This window comes from Ptychodera flava, chromosome 14, assembly GCF_041260155.1.
Source record: "Ptychodera flava strain L36383 chromosome 14, AS_Pfla_20210202, whole genome shotgun sequence".
In the NCBI taxonomy this organism is placed as follows: Eukaryota; Metazoa; Hemichordata; class Enteropneusta; family Ptychoderidae; genus Ptychodera; species Ptychodera flava.
In genome coordinates this window covers 36396017-36415230 of record NC_091941.1, presented here as the reverse complement: position 1 = coordinate 36415230, position 19214 = coordinate 36396017, and the positions used below count along the sequence as shown (strand labels likewise).

Below are 19214 nucleotides of genomic sequence, written 5' to 3'. Positions count from 1 at the left end.
ATAAACGCCCCGAACCTACATTGAAATCCAGTGTTCGGCTATTGTTCACGAAACAATGAATTGTCTGGACGCTCTGTGCCATCGCAACCATGTACTTTTGCAATACTTCAAAAATATGTTTTGTTCCGAAGGTATTTGCTTTCTTGTAAGACTCTGAAGATAAAAATAAGAAATCAACTGAGATGCACCCTGAAAGACAATAAGTGGCTGACTGAACGCCTTGTAAGTCGAATACTGGGCGACTGTTGCGAACCAACATACAGTGGAATGATTGACTAGACGAGGACACATTTTGAGACTCTCTTTTTTCGCCAGTCTTTAAATAAATTTAACTTTTTAATCGGGATACAGAGATTGGGCTGGCAGAATAATGTCCCTGATAAAACTTACACGAGCAAAGTGGCCTTAAACACAAAGGAAATGACGGGACCACACAATACCGATTGCCTTTTGTGTACGGCTGCCTGTAGGTATGTGCCACGTTATACAATTTCATAACAACTTTTCAAGTAATGTTTGCACCCCTGGCTTGTTGACAAATATTTTGTCTCTCAGAGTTTATTCTCCCGCCGACCTCTGACCTTATCTATGGGTTTCCAAGTGGCCTCTCCTAATGTGATCACGGTAGTTAGTCTTCCACACGTCTTTGCCTCACTGAAATTGACAATTGATGCACTCAATCGAAACGTGACGGACACACGGACTTTTGTGGACCGTGCACGTTAGATGCCAACGCTGTTCCATATCTTCTCCTCCCCCCTGTAGACATTTTTTTCTGTTGTCACTTTCCCCTATTCGCGTAATGGTGCGTTATAGGGATTAAGAATTTGTTTCTATACGGACCCTACGGCTAGAAATTCCCCATTTCAACTCCTCAAAATACCTCTGCCACAAAGTGCAAGCCGGAACGGACGACATAACACACATTACCTAAGTTTCTTTGTAAGCTCCACGTGTTCGTCTGTTCTTTGACATGTCTCATGAATACCTGTAGTGCACGTTGATAATATCTCTATCACTGGACTCATAAAAGACCAATTTATGTGCATGTTCAGAGAGGGAAAAGTTATTCCAAACTAACGCATTGAGTTACCGCTTAAAATTCGATGGATGGTTCACTGAGGATACAGAGAGCATAGGTAAGATTTCTGACACCACGTCATCCGTAAAACGATGAGAAAATGAGGTGAGCCCTTCTTCTGGGCTTATTGTACCTCTCGACATGGTTGGCGTTGAAGCTTCCAGGCGCGACGAGAGAAAGTGCCTTTCCAAGGTTGGCTAATCAAGGGCGTAGAGAGCGGCTCTAGTCCCCAGCACGGCGGCACAGTAGCACGAATCTTGGGGAGTCCAAAGGGGGAATTAAAAGTAGCGGTTTTGTAAGTAGTAATGTATTTCTCTTTAATTCGCTGAGTAGCCGATGATAGATTTCTGATAGTATGATAGTGGTTACACAAGCACGAAATGAGAACTATACAAGCTTTTGCAGGCTTATATGTTCTAAGAAATGCCATGAATTTCCAATTCCCAGACACACTGGGGACAAACGGGTCATGGGGGACTTAAAGAAGGAGCCACGACTTCTGGTAGAATGAAGTGCACGGTCTAGTGGAAACTTTTGAAAAGGGAGCTAAGAAGCATAAAAAAATTCTTGGTAAGGCGTGTAACGTATAGAAATCAGGGCTGGCATTCCCCACCCCTATTTACGGTACTGAAAGATTTGAAATTTTGACGTTTCAATATCTCTATAAATTACTGGCGGCAGCGGGTGTCGGGTCAATGAATGGTCCCTATGCTCCGAAGATGAATTGCAGACTATTTCGTTTCAAAATGATCAAGAAAAGAGACACGTGACTTCATTAGGCAACCAGTTGACTTGGTCATCTCTGATGTACATCTCTGCTCGTGTACGAATGACATTTGTCTATCTGATGTTGTAAAACTATAGAAAATACGCAGCTTTGATAATTTACCGTCAAAAAAGCCTGTCGTAGGTAGTCAGATGAGTCAATTTTCTCCCTGGGTATATGACTCGACGCAGCTCTTAAAAAGCAGAGATAGAAACCATGGAGACGAAGAAGGGATATGGTGTTCTGAGTTAGGTTGACAATGAAGAAACGGACACGGAATCTGAGCTTACTTGACCTCTGGCAAGAAAAGACCGGAGCGAGACCGGCTATTGATGATAGCCTGGTCCGAATGAGTCTGTAGGGGGCTCCCTTCGGACATACAGTTTAAGAGAATCGCTTAAGAAATTGTTGCTAATATTTGAGGTTTAAATAAACATCCCTTCGTTAAGGACGAAATACGCTCTGAAATGACGTTTGCGTCATCAGTAAAGCTATTACGAAATAAGTGTTCCTCATCTCCATTAGGATTGAGCGTGTGACGGTCAAATGCGTCAAAAAGTCTCACCAACATTTCAGCGTAGATTTCATTATAACCGTGTTCCACTTTAAGCCGGCCGCACACGAGAGAAATTAGCTGAGCAAAAATCCTCGCGAGGAAAATTGCTCAGCAAACTTCTCTCCGTGTGCGGTCGATTTTTTGCGCGTTGCATCACTCTTTTGCGCGTTGAGTAAAATATCCAACATGTTTGATATTTTTTCCTCGCGAGGAAAATTACTCACCGTGTGCGCTCGACTGAGTAATTTTACTCACGACTTTCTACCTACGCGCATGCGTGGAATCACATGACAGTACAAAATGGCTGCCCCAATGGAAAACGATAGTTATATTAATGATGCAGTTATTGAGGATAAATTAGTTGAAATTAATTTTCAGGGTAAATTTCCCTTTAATTATTGTACACACCAATTGGTTTCTGATTCAAATTGACATTTCGGCCAATTGTTTAAAAAATTATTTTTTATTAAAATGAGAGAAGCCATAACTAATTTATAAAAGTAAAATATACTTCCTGCAAACATGCTTTTCCTTCTCTCCACCCACCCTTACTTGATAAATCAAAAAGGCGAAACATTCAGATTTTATCCTGATCTTTATGAGATAAATATAAAAAAAGATTATATGCTAAAATTCATGATTGGTTTTTTTCCTATTTCTTTTTCTGTTTATGTTCCCCTTTTTCTGAAAATCACATAATTGCCTATGAATGCCACAGTATCGAAATGAAAGGCGCCATACAACAATAAGATATAGGCCCCATTTAGCATTTTTGTAACAGGTGACAAAGTGCTTCGCCGCCATAATAAAATTAAAAAGAAAAAGTGACACCTCCCCACCGAAGATACTTACCTGCCCCTTATGCTAATTACCAAGTCGCTGTGCCTTTATTATTATTCAAATTATTTTGTGACGGTCTTCGCATCAGCTTATAAGTTTCGTCGAGCGGCGCACGCTTCGTGAGGGTGTCCCCCTTGTTGAAAACATATTCCAAGATGCCTCACTAAATCAGTGGCCTTTCTGTACGCAAAAACAAACTTGCCAAAACTAACACGCAATAAAAAGATCCATTAATCTAATTTAAATACCTGCTAAATATTGAAAAGGGATTACATTATGTTAAAATCACATTGATCGTGATTTTCGTGTATTTAGCCCGCGGTTACTCTGATCGCTACGTGCATACTTGGGAATCTACACACAACCGTACACAGATTTTCGACACATTGATATATATAAACGGGGTTGCATAGAGTAAGGTTGGACAGTTACTATCTCACCCCGATAGAAACCGAGAAGTTCTAGGTGTACTAAAATAGATGTTTATCAACATAAAAGTCGCGCAAGTGCGGCACGACGAGACTAACAAATGAGGGAATTTTTAGGGGAGAGGAACTCTCAATCTCCGGAGCGGAGTTATATGTTTGACTTGAAAGAACACAAATATGCGGATCTCCCATTTTTACCTATTTTTCCAAGCTTCGTCCCTATCGCTACAAGTGCATGTTCTTTTTTGTCCCTATTCTTAAAATCGGGTGATCTAAAGTCGTATAAGGCGGGATAACTTGACCAGATTTCAACTAATTTATCCTCACTATCGTTTTCCATTGAGGTAGCCATTTTGTACTGTCATGTGATTCCACGCATGCGCGTAGGTAGAAAGTCGTGAGTAAAATTACTCAGTCGAGCGCACACGGTGAGTAATTTTCCTCGCGAGGAAAAAAATATCAAACATGTTGGATATTTTACTCAACGCGCAAAAGAGTGATGCAACGCGCAAAAATCGACCGCACACGGAGAGAAGTTTGCTGAGCAATTTTCCTCGCGAGGATTTTTGCTCAGCTAATTTCTCTCGTGTGCGGCCGGCTTTAACGATCGGCCATGAAAAGAAATGTACATTATTACATGATTGGAACGCTGCAACAATTTGCTCAGGGGTTTATTTTATGCGCCAGTCTTCATCCCGAGCTCTGAGATTCTTTGACTCGTTGTTATGGAAACATCAATGTATTTTACATAGTTTTTGTCACGAATTTCTCTAAATGAAAACCGTTCACTTGAAGTGACAGTACCGGTCAAATAGCAAAGTATTCGATAATCACGCACCGTGGAGAGTTTTTACAATTTCGGCGTGCATGGTGCTTCTCTCAAGTATTGCGTGTTTTTATCTTCCGTTATATGACATCTTATGACGTACTCTTATGTGCGCAAATAGCCAATGGTATCACTACTGCACTATTATAGCGTTCATATTCAGTAAATGAAAAAATGCCATGGTTACGGAGAGTAATGATTAGTGGCATCAGTGTCTTTCAAGTTTGTTTGTGTTTAAGAGCTTTCCGAAGGAAATTTTACTGGTTGGCAAGGTGCTTCGATTTTATTAGATTCTGATTAAAACTAAAAGTCAAAGTTTCCGTTTCCGGAATTATGCGAATCAACTACTCACACACATGCGTAAATTAATGTTCATTGTAAAGCTATAATCCATAATTAAATACTTTGACATTTACCAACCTTCTGACTTTTCCCATCTAGAGCGATAGACCTATAGCAGATGTAAAATACATACATACATACATACATACATACATACATACATACATACATACATACATACATACATACATACATACATACATACATACATACATACATACATACATACATACAGACAGACAGACAGACAGACAGACAGACAGACAGACAGACAGACAAAGACGGACAGACATACATACATACATTCATGCACACAAGCTTATAGATGTGGAGTGAATCTGTCTCGATTTGTGGAACAAAATGTCAAATGTTGAATTAGTTCTTGAACTTTGATCATTTTGATCACATAAGCAAGAAAGTCGATAGCACTTCCGACCCAGCTCTGTGAAACCAACAGACGAGGAGTGTAACACGGTGACGGTACCATTACTTAAAAGGTGTCGTGTGTATGACACTGAACAAGGGTACTAAATATTGCACAAGCTTTTACTAGGAACCGAACCGGTACACAGGTCAACATGTTAAAAGTTCTGCATTCTGTACACGAAGATCCAGGTACCCTGGCACTGAAACCCGAGGGAGCTAGTCTTATGTCAACCGAATTCCTAATTAACGATATCAAGTTGCCAGCGCCGGACTTAAGTGGTCCCAGCGATACAGACAATTATGATGGCTCAATAAAATATGACCCACAGGGTAACATTCAGCTCTTATTTGATGTGCTACGGATGAGAGATTCGAAATAGCACTCTCCAGGTAAACACTTTTGTGTTATCTACCGCTCAACCTCCGTTGAGTGCTAAAAATTGTTTTTCATGTGTATACATGTGTGCCATAGGGAGCGTAACAAGTCCCCTCCCTTCTGATTGGTGCAGAGGATCACATGTGTCAAAGCGGAGTTTGAACATTTAAGGAAAGGCTCTGTAGTATCGCGCCAAAATCATATAAATGCAGATCCCGCATTTATTGTTGGCCATGTGAAATGTGTATGCCCAACTCGCGTTCACCCGTTTGCTGTTTTAAAACTCTCTAAGGGAGCTTTGAAAGTTTGAGAACAACGTTGCAGAATGGGTCGTAATTTACATTTTGTGTAAAATATTTTATAAATGTATGGTATTTTATAAGTATGACTACAAGTAGATGACAGGGATACGACAAGATACCTAACTATTTGACTCAAAGTGTCTATACATAAATATGTCAGCAGACAGCACCATATCCAACACCCGAACGTCGGCACAAGAATCCCATACAGGCCTATGATGTTAAGCCATCTTGCATTACCATTGAAGCAGCAAGACTACTTTGACCAAAGCCTGATCGAATTTATAGCTAAATGTATCCATTGACGACCTACTTTGATTTATTCGGCAACTACCGCTGAATTATTTGACTTGTTTGCTATTCAGGCTTATCTAAACAGTAAAGATGTGGCATCCTCTAAACCGTTAATCCACCTGCTTGTCACGTGACAGTATATTAAGTTGTTATTGTGATATCGTTTTCATGCTAAACAACGCCGCCTATATACCTCATAATCTTTAATACGCTCAAAGTCAACCTATCAATTTTTTTTCGGGACCAGGTCCTTTTCTGGACATCAGCCTTTGACCCATTACATCGAAGTATATCGCTGTTTTAAATCTGTCTGCCGACAGAACTACAGAGACACACAGACAGTTTGGCGACCCAGGCACCTCAGTGTCTGCGACACAAAGTATCTAACGTCTCCGAACAGGGCGTTGAATGCGGCTAGACTTTCGTACCCGAAAAAAGAAAAAGGCATGATCATCTTAGAGGTACTTGTCGCTGGAAACGCTATACGCCGAAGTTATACCTACTCTCAATCTTTCCTCGCGTTATTTGAAAGGTCTTACTACACAAGTTTTGAGTCCTATCCATCTAACACTCAAATTTAGAGGTAAATGTAGACTCCGACGTCATTGTTCCTAAATGTTCTCTCTCGGACGTCGTTATTGATCCGACGACAGAGCAGTCTTGTCGTGATTAAAGTGCAAAAGGATACCATCAACATACCGATATGTCAGCACGTAGTAACTAAACTTGTTTGATTTTTATCTCGATGCTTCAACAATCCTTTTGAGTGTTCCCTTCTACGATAAAGTGTTGGCAACGTGTCTCCAGGAAGCAAATTTTCCATAAATTGTTCAACAAAATCGGGACAATATAAGTCAAGAACCACTTCAAAGAGTACCGACTAACTCTGCCTGTCCATCACAGCCGTTAAGGAATACCAGAGAATGGTGAAATAAAGAATCAAATTGATCAGAAACGTGTTTCGATAAATGCCCGATCACGTCTTCACGCTGCGGTAATTTGGACCGCTAGCCAAGGTACACTATATCAGCTGCTCACGAACGGTTCTTGAAAGTACACTTGGCATTGGCTTTCAATCACCAATTATCGCAAGTTACTTGTTAAGTAGTACACCGCTTACGCCTAACACCAATGCTTTAGGCCACATCACGCATGCTCTAAATTTGCAGCCAACGTCAGAGTTTACATTCTGAGAGCTACAGAGCATCAGATAATCACCATCCTTGGCGTGAGTATAAAGTCGCGCCTCTTCTGAATGGGTGTCGTCACATCCATTGTCCACCTTCCCCTCAAGCGGACCAGCAGAAAAGTAGGGAACATTTTGAGACTACTTGACTTTGGCGGTTACCACCTGTAGTCTATAGTGCGACGAAAAGGAGGTCAGATGCCCTCTCTACTCGTTTTTGCTTCACTATTGCAGATCAGGCGCGACTCAAAACACTAGGAAGAGTCAAGAGTGCTTGACTTGCACTGTTAAACCATCTGCCAATCAAATCGAGCCGGAGCGGCAGAGGTGCGATGTGTGCAAATTATATAGTATTTGGATATTCCGTTAGTCTTTCATTAAAGCACGGGTGACCTCAATGATAAGTCATTTATTCTCAACACACTTTTATACTAGGTATACATGTCTGCCAAACACCTAGGAAACCCCAGTCTTGCGGAATAACCTAATAAGTACATCGAGTGATTCAGACAACGACACAGGTAAATGTTCCCATTCCCGACTGTGTTGTGTTTAATTCTAGGGCGACATGACAGGTATGCAGGCAAATGAAACAATATGCCATCGGGCCCTGGTTTCAACGCTGACCTTCCAATACAATGTGTGAAGAAGGTCAGATGTGAGGTGGAAAGTTATAATTAAAAGTGAATGCAACCTGGTTTTTTTAAATGCCATGTAGGACAGCGGTGCCTCAAACTTTAACCCGTATAAAGCCTGGTGGGTAAAGCGAAATGCAGAAAAGCTGTGCGCTAAGGGAAGTTTTAGGGCAATCAGACCCTTTTACTGAAACACTTGTCATGACGTCACATTACCGGTACCACTCTCTGAGGTGGAAGCCTAAACCACGGTTTAACTCTACGTGCTGCGCAAACTACAGGCGCATGTCACATTTCTGGAATGATGACCTTTTTTGAGTCATACGATTTATACATAATTTTGTTAAATAAAAGATCAACTCTCATACATTGACACGTTGGTGTCCAGAAACATTTAGCTGCAGCGATATCGGCCAGCGCGTAGCCGACGTGCAGTTTGACACATCCATACGAAAACTCACGGAACACCGCACTTACGCTACGCGCTGACCGAATTTCGCGCGCAGTGCGTCACGCATGCAGGAGGTGCATTGTTTTGAACATCAGCAGGGTGGTATATCAGAGATAATCTTTATTTAATAGAGTTACCTATGAAATCGTATAATGATATAATAATACGCTTCCATATAGTCTGCACCTGTGGCGCATAAAACTAGGAAGAGTGAAAGATAGATAAGATTTTTTCGAATCATTCTAAAGAGGCTACCTTTTCTGAAAATCCAGACCTTGGAAACGATATCAAGCACGCCCTCCCCCAGATGACAGGTATCGCGTTTTTTGCACCTGCGGGATTTTACCCTGTTAGCGTGAAATGTGGACGTATGGGAAAATTTATGATGATTTGCTTGGAACAGACGAGAAGACGTGGGCGGACAGTGTTCTTTGCGATAAGGAACGCTAACGTATAAGTAGCGGTATCGTGTTCGAGCATTCGGGCGGACTATAGTAGTTATCTTATCGAAAAATTCCGTCTCATAAATCCCGTTGCCTCAAGCAATACCAAAATATCCAGATGTTGGCGCAGTCGATACAAAAACAGACATATCGCGAACAAGCAAGAAAGCGGTGCCTTACTTTACTTCTTTCGTAGTTATCAAGAAGCTATCCGTAAAAATCCAGACACTTGCGGGAGGGATTACCATACTCCAAAATCATATCTACGGTAGTGGCAAACTGTCAATCAAGTTCAAATGTTAGAATTACTAACAACATTCCCCATGTATACAGATGACGAATTGACTCAGTCAATTTTGGCGAAAAATGATTATTTACATTTATCTCATTCATATATCAGTAATGTCATGGAGTGTTATGTCGTCGAAGGCCGACTTCCTTTGAAGGTTAAAGTGACTTGGACATTTGATTTCATCGCGTAAGGGTGCCTTCACAAACACTTCTTGAGGGGTGGGAGACTCTAGAAAATATTTTTCTCCGATTTTTAAAAATACCCCTAAGAACCTCAGAATTCAAGTAACCCCCTTCAAACGCATGATTATTGTCAAGCCTCCCCCAAATAAATTATATCTGCAGTCTGCAGAGGCGGTGGCGGTTCGCAAAATACATGTTCTTATGAAAGCAGTAAAATTGATAACAAGAAAAGAATGGAAACTAGGTGACCTAACCTGTCGAAAATAGTGTACATGATCAATATAAACAAAAACTATATCTAGTCTGATATTTGAATGCAGGGTTTTCTTACTAAAATATTGTGTATAGATGGCAAAGGGAGACAATTAGGCAGCCAGTTCACTTTTAGCTGGGGAGGGGGTATTCCCTCTCTAAGATGCTTTATCTGAAACTGTAACATAGCATGGGGCAATTTCATTCATTTCTATACCTTGGAAACTGAAAAAGATAACTTTGTTTGCAAGTGATGATTAACATGGCCATGGGCGATGATAAACGGAATAACATACTTTCCAAAAAGGCTGAAGGAATAGAAAATACATTACTTCAGTCTAACTGTAGTGTAGGGGTTTGCAGAACCTGAAAACACTGGATAATTTCTAAAAGTCATTTACATTAGATGAAACAGTCCTCTAATTTATTTTCAATTCCTCTCAACCCCCCTCCCTTCAGAAGTGTTTGTGAACGCACCCTTTATAGGTGGCTCTCAAGGGACGTTCAAAGAAAAGTTTCTATAAGCCGCATGACTGTAACTATAGTTTATTCATTGATTTGTAGATTGATTGACGGATTGACGTCATCTGTGACAAGCTCAGTTGAGTTCCCATATAATGTAGAGATACAAATCAATGATGTAACAGATGGCCGGAAAGTGCAAGCATCCATTCTGACACGTTATAAAGTTACGCAGACAAATATTTCTACACATTTATTCAACTTCATTAAACGTGTTTGTCAGGTCTCTTGTGAAGGGCTCCCCGAGTCAAATACTGGTTTTGGACAAGTATGCTATGTGTTTAAGTATCCTCCCGAAGACGAGTAAATCGGCGGTATTTCCAAATCAGTATCCCCGGGGTCGCTAGATTTTATTTCGTATGACCAATTACAGTCAGATAGACTTCCAACAGATAAAAAGACGAAATAAGTTGGTACAGTGTTAACGACGTGCGATTTCATCATTCTGAGATGCTGAATAGTCAAAACGTTGTCGCAAAATATGGACCTACGCCCCGGTAAAACATTCAGTATCCCTTACACTCTCTGATTTACATGTATCTTTGAGTTACACATTTTCTATCTTACCATCTATTTTGGAAAAAATTAGTAAAACCTTAATTTTCTGAGACACCATCGTTTAGTATGCTAGAAGTAAATGACACCATGGAAAGCCGTCTGAATAAGTCGGAAAAGTCGAGGCAACCAACTTAGTTTCAGTTCAAAAGGGTTAGTTCATGCCAAAGGCTGCAATATTCATGTGTACACATTTGAATGAATTGTCTGCTTTAATACTTAAATGTTGTCCTTCTCTTCTTTGAAAACAAACACATCGCATCGACGTCCGTTTCTTTTTGCACGTTTTTATTTCTTCCGTTTCTTTTTGCACGTTTTTATTTCTTGCGCACTCGAAAAGTAGTTGGAAGTACATGTACTGCTATCGGTGCATGTACGTCAGTGAACATGCCAAGGGTGAAACGTAATCACTGCTTGGACACTGAAACGAGGGGTTTGACCTGACGGACCAATCACAGCTCTTGTTATTGGAGGATACAGGTATGTATGACTACACGTTATTGATAAAGGTCAAGAATAACAGCTCTAGTGGGTTGCTCAGCCTTGGAAATGATTTCATTTCTAAAACACCTTGCTTCCACAAAAATTGCAACCCCTAAAGTATTTGACCATGAAGCAGATAACAGCTTGCCACTAGCCTATCGCAGAAGTCGGTCACATTTCATTCACACACAATATAGAGAAACGCTCCTTCTTAATTTTATATCTTTATCTATACACTGAGATAAAGTTGTATTTTCACTCTGCAGAGAAAGGGTCTTCACCTTTCAGGAATTTGGCACTTGTGCAAGTCACTCTGGTCAGTTTGGCCCACTTTTGAGGTCATTTCTCCATTTGCTGTGCTGAACTATGTACTCCGTCTGATTAATGTCGCCACTGGGATTATTAAAGTATTATTTGCTATTGACTGCAATTTAAAAAAAAAACTCCTGGGGTCACATGAAAAGCGAGATGCCAGTCAACGCCAAATAATTGGTTAATTATTCAACACGGTTTCCTAGGGTGTTATGTGTAATGCCTTACTGCTTGCCCACGGAGTAGATTAGGTTTAAAATATTTCTGGAGCAGTAAATTACTTTTATCATGTACCATGTCTTTAAGATGAGTCGGGCTGATTCGTAAATTACCACAACAGTTTCAGCTTACGACGGAGTCACCGCGTACCGGTAACTTAAGACAACCATACTAAGGGGCATTAAAATATATCGCGTAACTTTTGATAATCGGAGTAACATTTAGTCGCGTTTTGACGGAGCACTCGAACCAAATAGCTCTTTGTTAAAACTATTAACTTTTATTACTTTTTTGAATACCAAAACCAAAATATCATGAAGGAGTGAGGACTTCCACCGTCTACCCAATGATCGCTTACTTTTAAGTTGTAATCCATCGAATGTAGTTTGATATAAGGCCAGGAAAAATAGTTAAGTTGTTCCTAGGCATCGCCACTTCTACTTTAGCAAATTTGGAAATATTTGTTTTTGAAATTACGGCAAATATATTCTTCTGCGTTGCAATTATTTGTTGTGCATATTTGTACTGTTTCCTATTTTTTTTCTGGGAGTGTGTGGTAATGCTCAGAATTTCTTCTGTCAACACTGCCAGTATATGTAATGCCTCTATTATTGTTAACAATTTGTGAAATCTAGACTCCAAGTCATCAGTAACAATGTTACTGGTGGGAGATTTTTGCTTGTTCAAAAATAAAAATTAAAAAATTCCGCTTTCCGCTCTTATAGCTATGCTAAGAAAATCCGAAGAACAATAATTTCTCTCTCTCTCTCTCTCTCTCTCTCTCTCTCTCTCTCTCTCTCTCTCTCTCTCTCTCTCTCTCTCTCTCTCTCTCTCTTATCGTGTTTCTTCGGTGTGAGATTTAAAAATGGAACATAATGCAAGTTTTCCTCATAATCCCTTCAAATCAAGCTCTTACACACAAAAATGTGAAAATAAGACACGGCGAAAGTGCCACCAGAGGCTTAGTGAATCACAAAATCCCAGGCAGACATGTAATATACTTCAGAAAAGATGCATCCGTTGCAATCAATATCAATTATAGTGGTCAAGACTAGGGGTACAATTTCATTCAGTTTCTCGGCCCGACGCACGATGCATATCTCTCCGTGCACGTCGCTAGTGTTCTAGCTTCGAAATTGAAAGCACTAAACGTGAAGACGACTAAACACTTTTGATGACGTCATGGAAGGCAAGGTTATCCTTCCTATCTGACCAAAAAAATAACTTCTAAAAGGTCGTTATATCTTTAATTAGCTGAGGAAAGCATGGACGACAGCTGACGTCATCGACACTCGACATTTCTGATAGGTAAGGAAGAGCGCTGATGCAAGATCACGTGACGTCTGCGACACCAATTAGCGATACAGGTGACACCGTACCGAAAGTCAAATATCCAAGGTCAAAACTTTCCTTTCTCACGCGCTGCACCAAAGGTATAGTTTTTACATGAAAGATTTTTTTCCAGTGTGTAATTTTTGTCCTCTTGAATACGCAGACATTGTTGTGCTAAAACATTGGCATTAATGTCGCCAAATGATGCAATGACGAGAAAGTTATTATCATAGCATTATTTCAACCGTGCCATTGCGAAAGAAAATCCTTAAAACTCTTAAACCGTAACCAAGATCAAGAAGATTGGGTATGTGTTTACAGCAATGTTGCTGAACATAGCACATCAGTATTGGGAATCATCTCAGTTTACGCGGAGAAGACGCAGTCTTTCTCTTGTAATCATTCACTGATTAATTCATCTTGGCAGCTGAACTGTAGATGTCGGGAAAATATTTGGCTAAGTTGATGGAATTATGTTTATAAATGACCACTTGGGTGTTGTGATGTACATGATGCCAGAAGTATCCTGTGTCGTTGTGAAGCCTGTACAAATGAAATAAAATAAATGTTTGTTTGATGGTTATTTTACAACTGGATGGTGTTAGGACTTATTTGTTGCCGGCCGGCAAGAAAGTCGTTGTCTCCCGATCTCTCAACTTTAAGGTTTCGTAGACCGTTTCATTCCACACGGAAGGAGTATGAGCCACTGCCCTAATCTGCAACTTTGTCGTTGACTTCACCGGAGAGATCTCACGTCGTTGAATGTTTGTTGCGGTTTTCGCCCACCTTTTTCTGTTATAGGAATGCAAAGTGTTTGAAGCTATTGACGCCATAGATGTGTTTGGTTCTCTAATGGCGTTGGATACACGTACAACGGAAAAGAAAGGAACCAATACTAAATGGTATACTCCTGTAATCGGAATTTCAGGTTACGCTCTGGTGTTCTCAAGTCAAGGCCTCCCAAATACACTGTTTCCGAGCAACTTTTCTTCTGTGTTTACACAACCTGACCCAGGGGGTGTGACACCTATGGTCGTAATGCGCTGGTCTGTGCCAATGTCTCCGGGCCAAGCTGACACGAAAAATGCAACATTCTTATTGACTGTTTGTACTTTTCAATGGCACGGCAAATCGTTGACATCGCTTGGAAATCGTCCAAAATGTGTCTTCATTCCTCTTAGATTAAAATAATAAGATAGGCGCTGGGATTCGTTTGACGTGTTAAGTGTTTCAAATTGCCGAGGGAAGAATATCTGGCATATGCGAGTCAGTGTATGTCAACCATATATGTATTTGACAATATGCTTATATATATATATATATATATATATATATATATATATATATATATATATATATATATATATATATATATATATATATACTATCTTCATAATTTCGACGATTCAACGATTTCTACGATTTCCATTTTGAACAGGCAAAACACTGCAAAACCTTTGCTCCTTCTGTTCACTGACGCAAGGCTTATGCAATCCCGGGATGCAATCATGGTTTCACGGCTTCAAATTAAGAGATTTGGACAAAGTGTGACGCGTCTCTGAATATGTGCCCCTTTCTTTTGAAGTGTTCTCCTTGATCGTTAAGATGGAAAAATAGTTGAACACAGTTAATCTGTTGTACAAACATTGAGCACAGAGTTACTCCCTTTAACCTGTGCAGTGGAGCGACTGCGGTCTGCTAAATTATCAAACTGAGCGTACATTATCAGGTCATATCCAATTAAAGTCTGTAATTTGCTGACACGCAGTCTTGTTATTCTCTCTCTCTCTCTCTCTCTCTCTCTCTCTCTCTCTCTCTCTCTCTCTCTCTCTCTCTCTCTCTCTCTCTCTCTCTCTCTCTCTCTCTCTCATATTCTCATTCTGTTGCTGTCTTTGGTTACACTAAAAGCCGGCCCCCACTTATGACAAAATTTCTAGTTTCTACAAGCGAGCACAGTAAGAATCGCTTTACCAAAGTGTAAACTTACATACATCAACATTATTTGAGCGGGTTATTAGCAATTGTATTTCATTTTATGTACTTTTTCGGACACTAAGAGCATAAAAAGAGCGACTTTCCCCCCGACTTTAGCAAACAGAGTTACAGTCAGTCATTCAACTTTGATTATCGCTGAGCAACAGCGTTGTTTTAATCGTTTCCAACACTGCCGAGGGAATCATTTATTTTTATCTGGAAAAAAATGGAAACCTTGCAGCAAACACACCCATTCTTTCTTCTGAATGAATATTTGTCAAAACAGTGCCGGTCCATTTGTTTATCTCCTCGTGTATTCGATTTTGTTCTCTCGCAGCGACATTGTAGAGGTCTCTCTGAAGTGTGTACACTGTTATGACCACACCAAGCGTGGTTGTTTAGCAAAAGCAAGGTTATAAAAACTGGTCATGAAAGCTTGTAGTCTATATTACAACAAAGACATTTTCTAAAGGTTATTCGAAGTGAAAAGTCTTAAACATTGGAACCAGAGACACAGAGAATAATCCCATTCATAGCCTCTTCTGATATGCAGTATTTTATGGGAATTTTAGAGCGACACTAAAAATTTGTTGCTATTTTTTAATGTTCAATCGACGGTAAAATGTACATTTCATTGTCCGTAGTGCTCTCTCTGGCTGGTTTTCTTAGAGAGAAAAAAATGCACAGTGCAGAATGCACAAAGTATATTCCAACGCATGCTGGGTGTGGCTTTCGGCTGTCCTTGATCAAACACCTTGCTCACCTTTGCAACGACCACTGCGTATCTCTGTCCTTTTCAAATGTGAAGGACTTTGGGTAGAATAGGTGTCCTCTATCGGCTGATCATGGGCGGTCCAGAAAAGACTACAAAATTTGAATTAGTATCGGAAAAAAATTTATGCACGGTATGAAAAAAACTGTGTGTGATTTTTCGATTTATCTTTAATATGGTAAAGACTCTCGGGCATGAAGTCTCGTCTATAACAATTTTTTAGTTCATTTCTCAAGTTTCGTGTCGCCGGTAGTCAAACCATCTAAGTGCGGTCGCCCCAGATGTTTGTACTAGTTTTGTCGAATATGTTAATGGCGAGACACCTGATTGGCTGAAACTGTTAGATTTTACACAAGAAATATGCAACCAGTTCGTTATGTATGCAAATCATGACGCACAATTTTTGAGCGCGCAAAATGCCAGACGTTCAGTCTCTGTACTTTCCTTTTAAAGCCAGGGAAAGCCGGCCAAAAGCCACGGGGTGCGAGCGAAATGTTGCAACGCTGTTATAATACAATTTGTGGAAAACAAGCCCATACAGTGTTAGTGATGTCATAAGCAGGTAGTAAAAATCGCGCAATCAGATTCCTCAAATTCCTTGACTAAATATACGCGATAGCACAGAGAGCGCGCATGCTGAGCATGAGCAGTGCCAGCCTATTAAAATCAAACTGCAATATCGAACTATGGACATTCTTATACATGGAACCTTTAACCTAGGAATGTCACTTTCACACCGTGACGTCATAAGGGGGACGTATATTGTTAAGTTTCTGAAATATTTGTTCCCATTCCACTTCGGTATTACATCTGACGGTCAAAAGTGTATATTACACGGCCTGAGCGAAATCTCGCCAGAGCGATGGCGATAGATTGCGCGGACAAACTAAAAGAAGTCGTTTCATGTGGTTAGATATGTTGCAATTAACATGCCTACCCTGGCGATGACAAATTTGTCATCCCCCATTGCGGTCTATGGGGTTGTAATGATAGGTGCAAAAGCTGGAGCTGGTGATCGTCTGTCTGATGTAAAATGACTACCTTTAGCTGGCATCAGGATTGTGGCTTAGTTTATATCAAAACCAACGGAGAGCAATACCACAGGTAAAGCAGAGATTTAGCAAAGCTTGGGAAAAAGTGTATGCAAGAGGGCATTGTGTAAACATGGGACTGTTCCCTTTACACTTTGGCCAAGAACCAAGCAACTGATCCTTGAGGCAGACATACTTTGATCTAGAAAAGCTTAATCGGTATTTTTTACCTTCAAATTGGCTTCCGTTTTTACGCTCAGCAAACAAGTTCTCTTCCGCGTCTTGAGGCAAGAAAATATTTTTCTTCTCGAGAGAAAAGTCCAGAGAATTTGCGAAGTTGATAAACAGCTTCAGGCCGGGCCAGGGTCGGTGAAAGTCGTCGAGTTGTCTTCAGAGTCGCTGCCACTCGAAAAACCACTTCAGGAAGAAAATGTTGCTCCACTTCACTAGCCCTTGGGGCGGAGATGCTATCGACAATTCTGATGCCTGCGCAGCTCCGCCGCGGAGAGTCGTGTCTCATAGATGCGATTTAAGAGCAAGGACGCGATTGGCTGGATCGTATCGCTTTTGTGCTCTGTCATTGTGTCAACTGAACTTTTCCAAGTTGGTTGACCAGTGCTCTAAAATGACATCGCCGTTGCCATGCCTGGACACTTACAAGGACATTCATTTGAGATTGCATCAATGTTTCCCACCTTGAGGGCGAGTCACGACGCTTCGTGCATAGGACAGCGTCCAACTTATGTGTATTCGCTATAACTTTACTTCATACACAAACTCTGGCTGTTCAGTGACTATGCTTTCCATCAGTTATACGCGTCGCTGAGAAAATGTTTTGTCGCTTCGTCAATCTTTGGAATGTATAAAAACAAATATAAGATGCATGGCTATTTTAAGAACAAAACTGATAACCTATGACTAATATTTGAAGAAGTTGTTATTAACTGTGCATCATCGCAAGACAGAACCCAATGTGGTCATGTTGCTAATATTCCAGGAACAATTTGGCGTTACATTTGCATAACAAAGGTCGTACACATTGCTATATTGCCATCAATTTATGAAAAAAAGGAGTTATTCGCTCAAATGCCGCGAAATCGAAAGTTATTCAACTTTATCAGCGAGGGGGGTCTTTTAAATTTTTTCCTTAGAAAGTTATTTATACGCGGGGTTCTCTATTTTGATATTTACAGAGCAAGTGGTTGTCAGCCGCTAAAAGGTGTATATAAGCGTCGAAGTCATGCACGTAAATGTGTATGTAGGCGTCATACGTTATGTTTCTTTCGGCGGCACTGTGTAATGAAATCGATACCATTGGAAATGAACAAATAACATTATAACATGTATTGTAAATTTGCCGAAGCAATTTTCAGACCGTTCTTCACTAACTGAGTGGTGTAAGCGGCGGATATTGTTTTGAATCAAGAACTGGATCTGATTGCTTGCACTTATAGAAGAAAATACGAGCAAATATGAACTCAAACATTGCCGTCGAAATGGTGTTTTAACATCAAATTAACTCTCAGTTTGTCGCGAAATATGGTTCAACAACCCATGAATGACCGGACAGCCTAAAAGCATAGACCACCCAGATTTTTTGCCCAATTATAAATCACACCTCTACAAGTCAATGTCAATACATTGTATTTATCTATCAACTCGAGGTCGTGAACTTGATTGATATACACTAGGGACGTATCCTTGAACGACTGAGAGTGACATCCTAACTATATTCAGTTTGCATCGAATTGCGTCCAGGGACTTTTTTCTCTCTGTAGCAATGGCTTTTCCTCAACTGTTGATGTTGCCATGGACACCGGAAGGAGAAAGTAATTCCGAACACTTGATGAGCTTGCATATTAAAATGAAAATCGTAACTTTTATGAGATATTCGCTGTCTGGGTGCAGGTTTAATGTCACTGGAAATCCATCGAAAGATTTGTGATTTTATCGTTGCTTTGTAGAGGTCGAAAAACATTTACAGTAGACACGGAAGCGTTTAACAAGCTCTTGCAAGGTAAATGAATTGGACATTAACTGGGGACAATCGAAGGTTTACAATCACTCATTGATAAGCAAGGCAAGGTTCAACCTCAGTCAATGTCAAGTATAAGTGGTGCAGAACTTGACAGGCAGCGTCGAGGACTCGTACACTGTAGACAATCACGTGCTGTCACCAGTATGGACTGTGTTGAGGTCAAACGTTCAGGTGAGCTCAAATGCCTTGGGCATTCAATTATATAATTGGAAATAAAGTTATTATTATCATCGTTACTCTTTATTAGAACGCTGGCTAATTAATTTCGGAAACGTTTAAGAGGTTGTCGTGGTATTTA

General features: G+C 40.3%; 1 protein-coding gene across 1 annotated transcript in view; it reads right to left on the bottom strand.

The window, feature by feature from the left end:
• LOC139150324 (thrombospondin-1-like) overlaps nt 1–17674 on the bottom strand; it is a 45625-nt gene extending 27951 nt beyond the window's left edge. The window contains exon 1 of the mRNA XM_070722625.1: nt 17109–17674. The gene's annotated coding sequence lies outside the window, so the exon portion shown is untranslated. The remainder of the gene's footprint in view (nt 1–17108) is intronic.
• Between the last annotated feature and the right edge of the window lie 1540 nt (nt 17675–19214).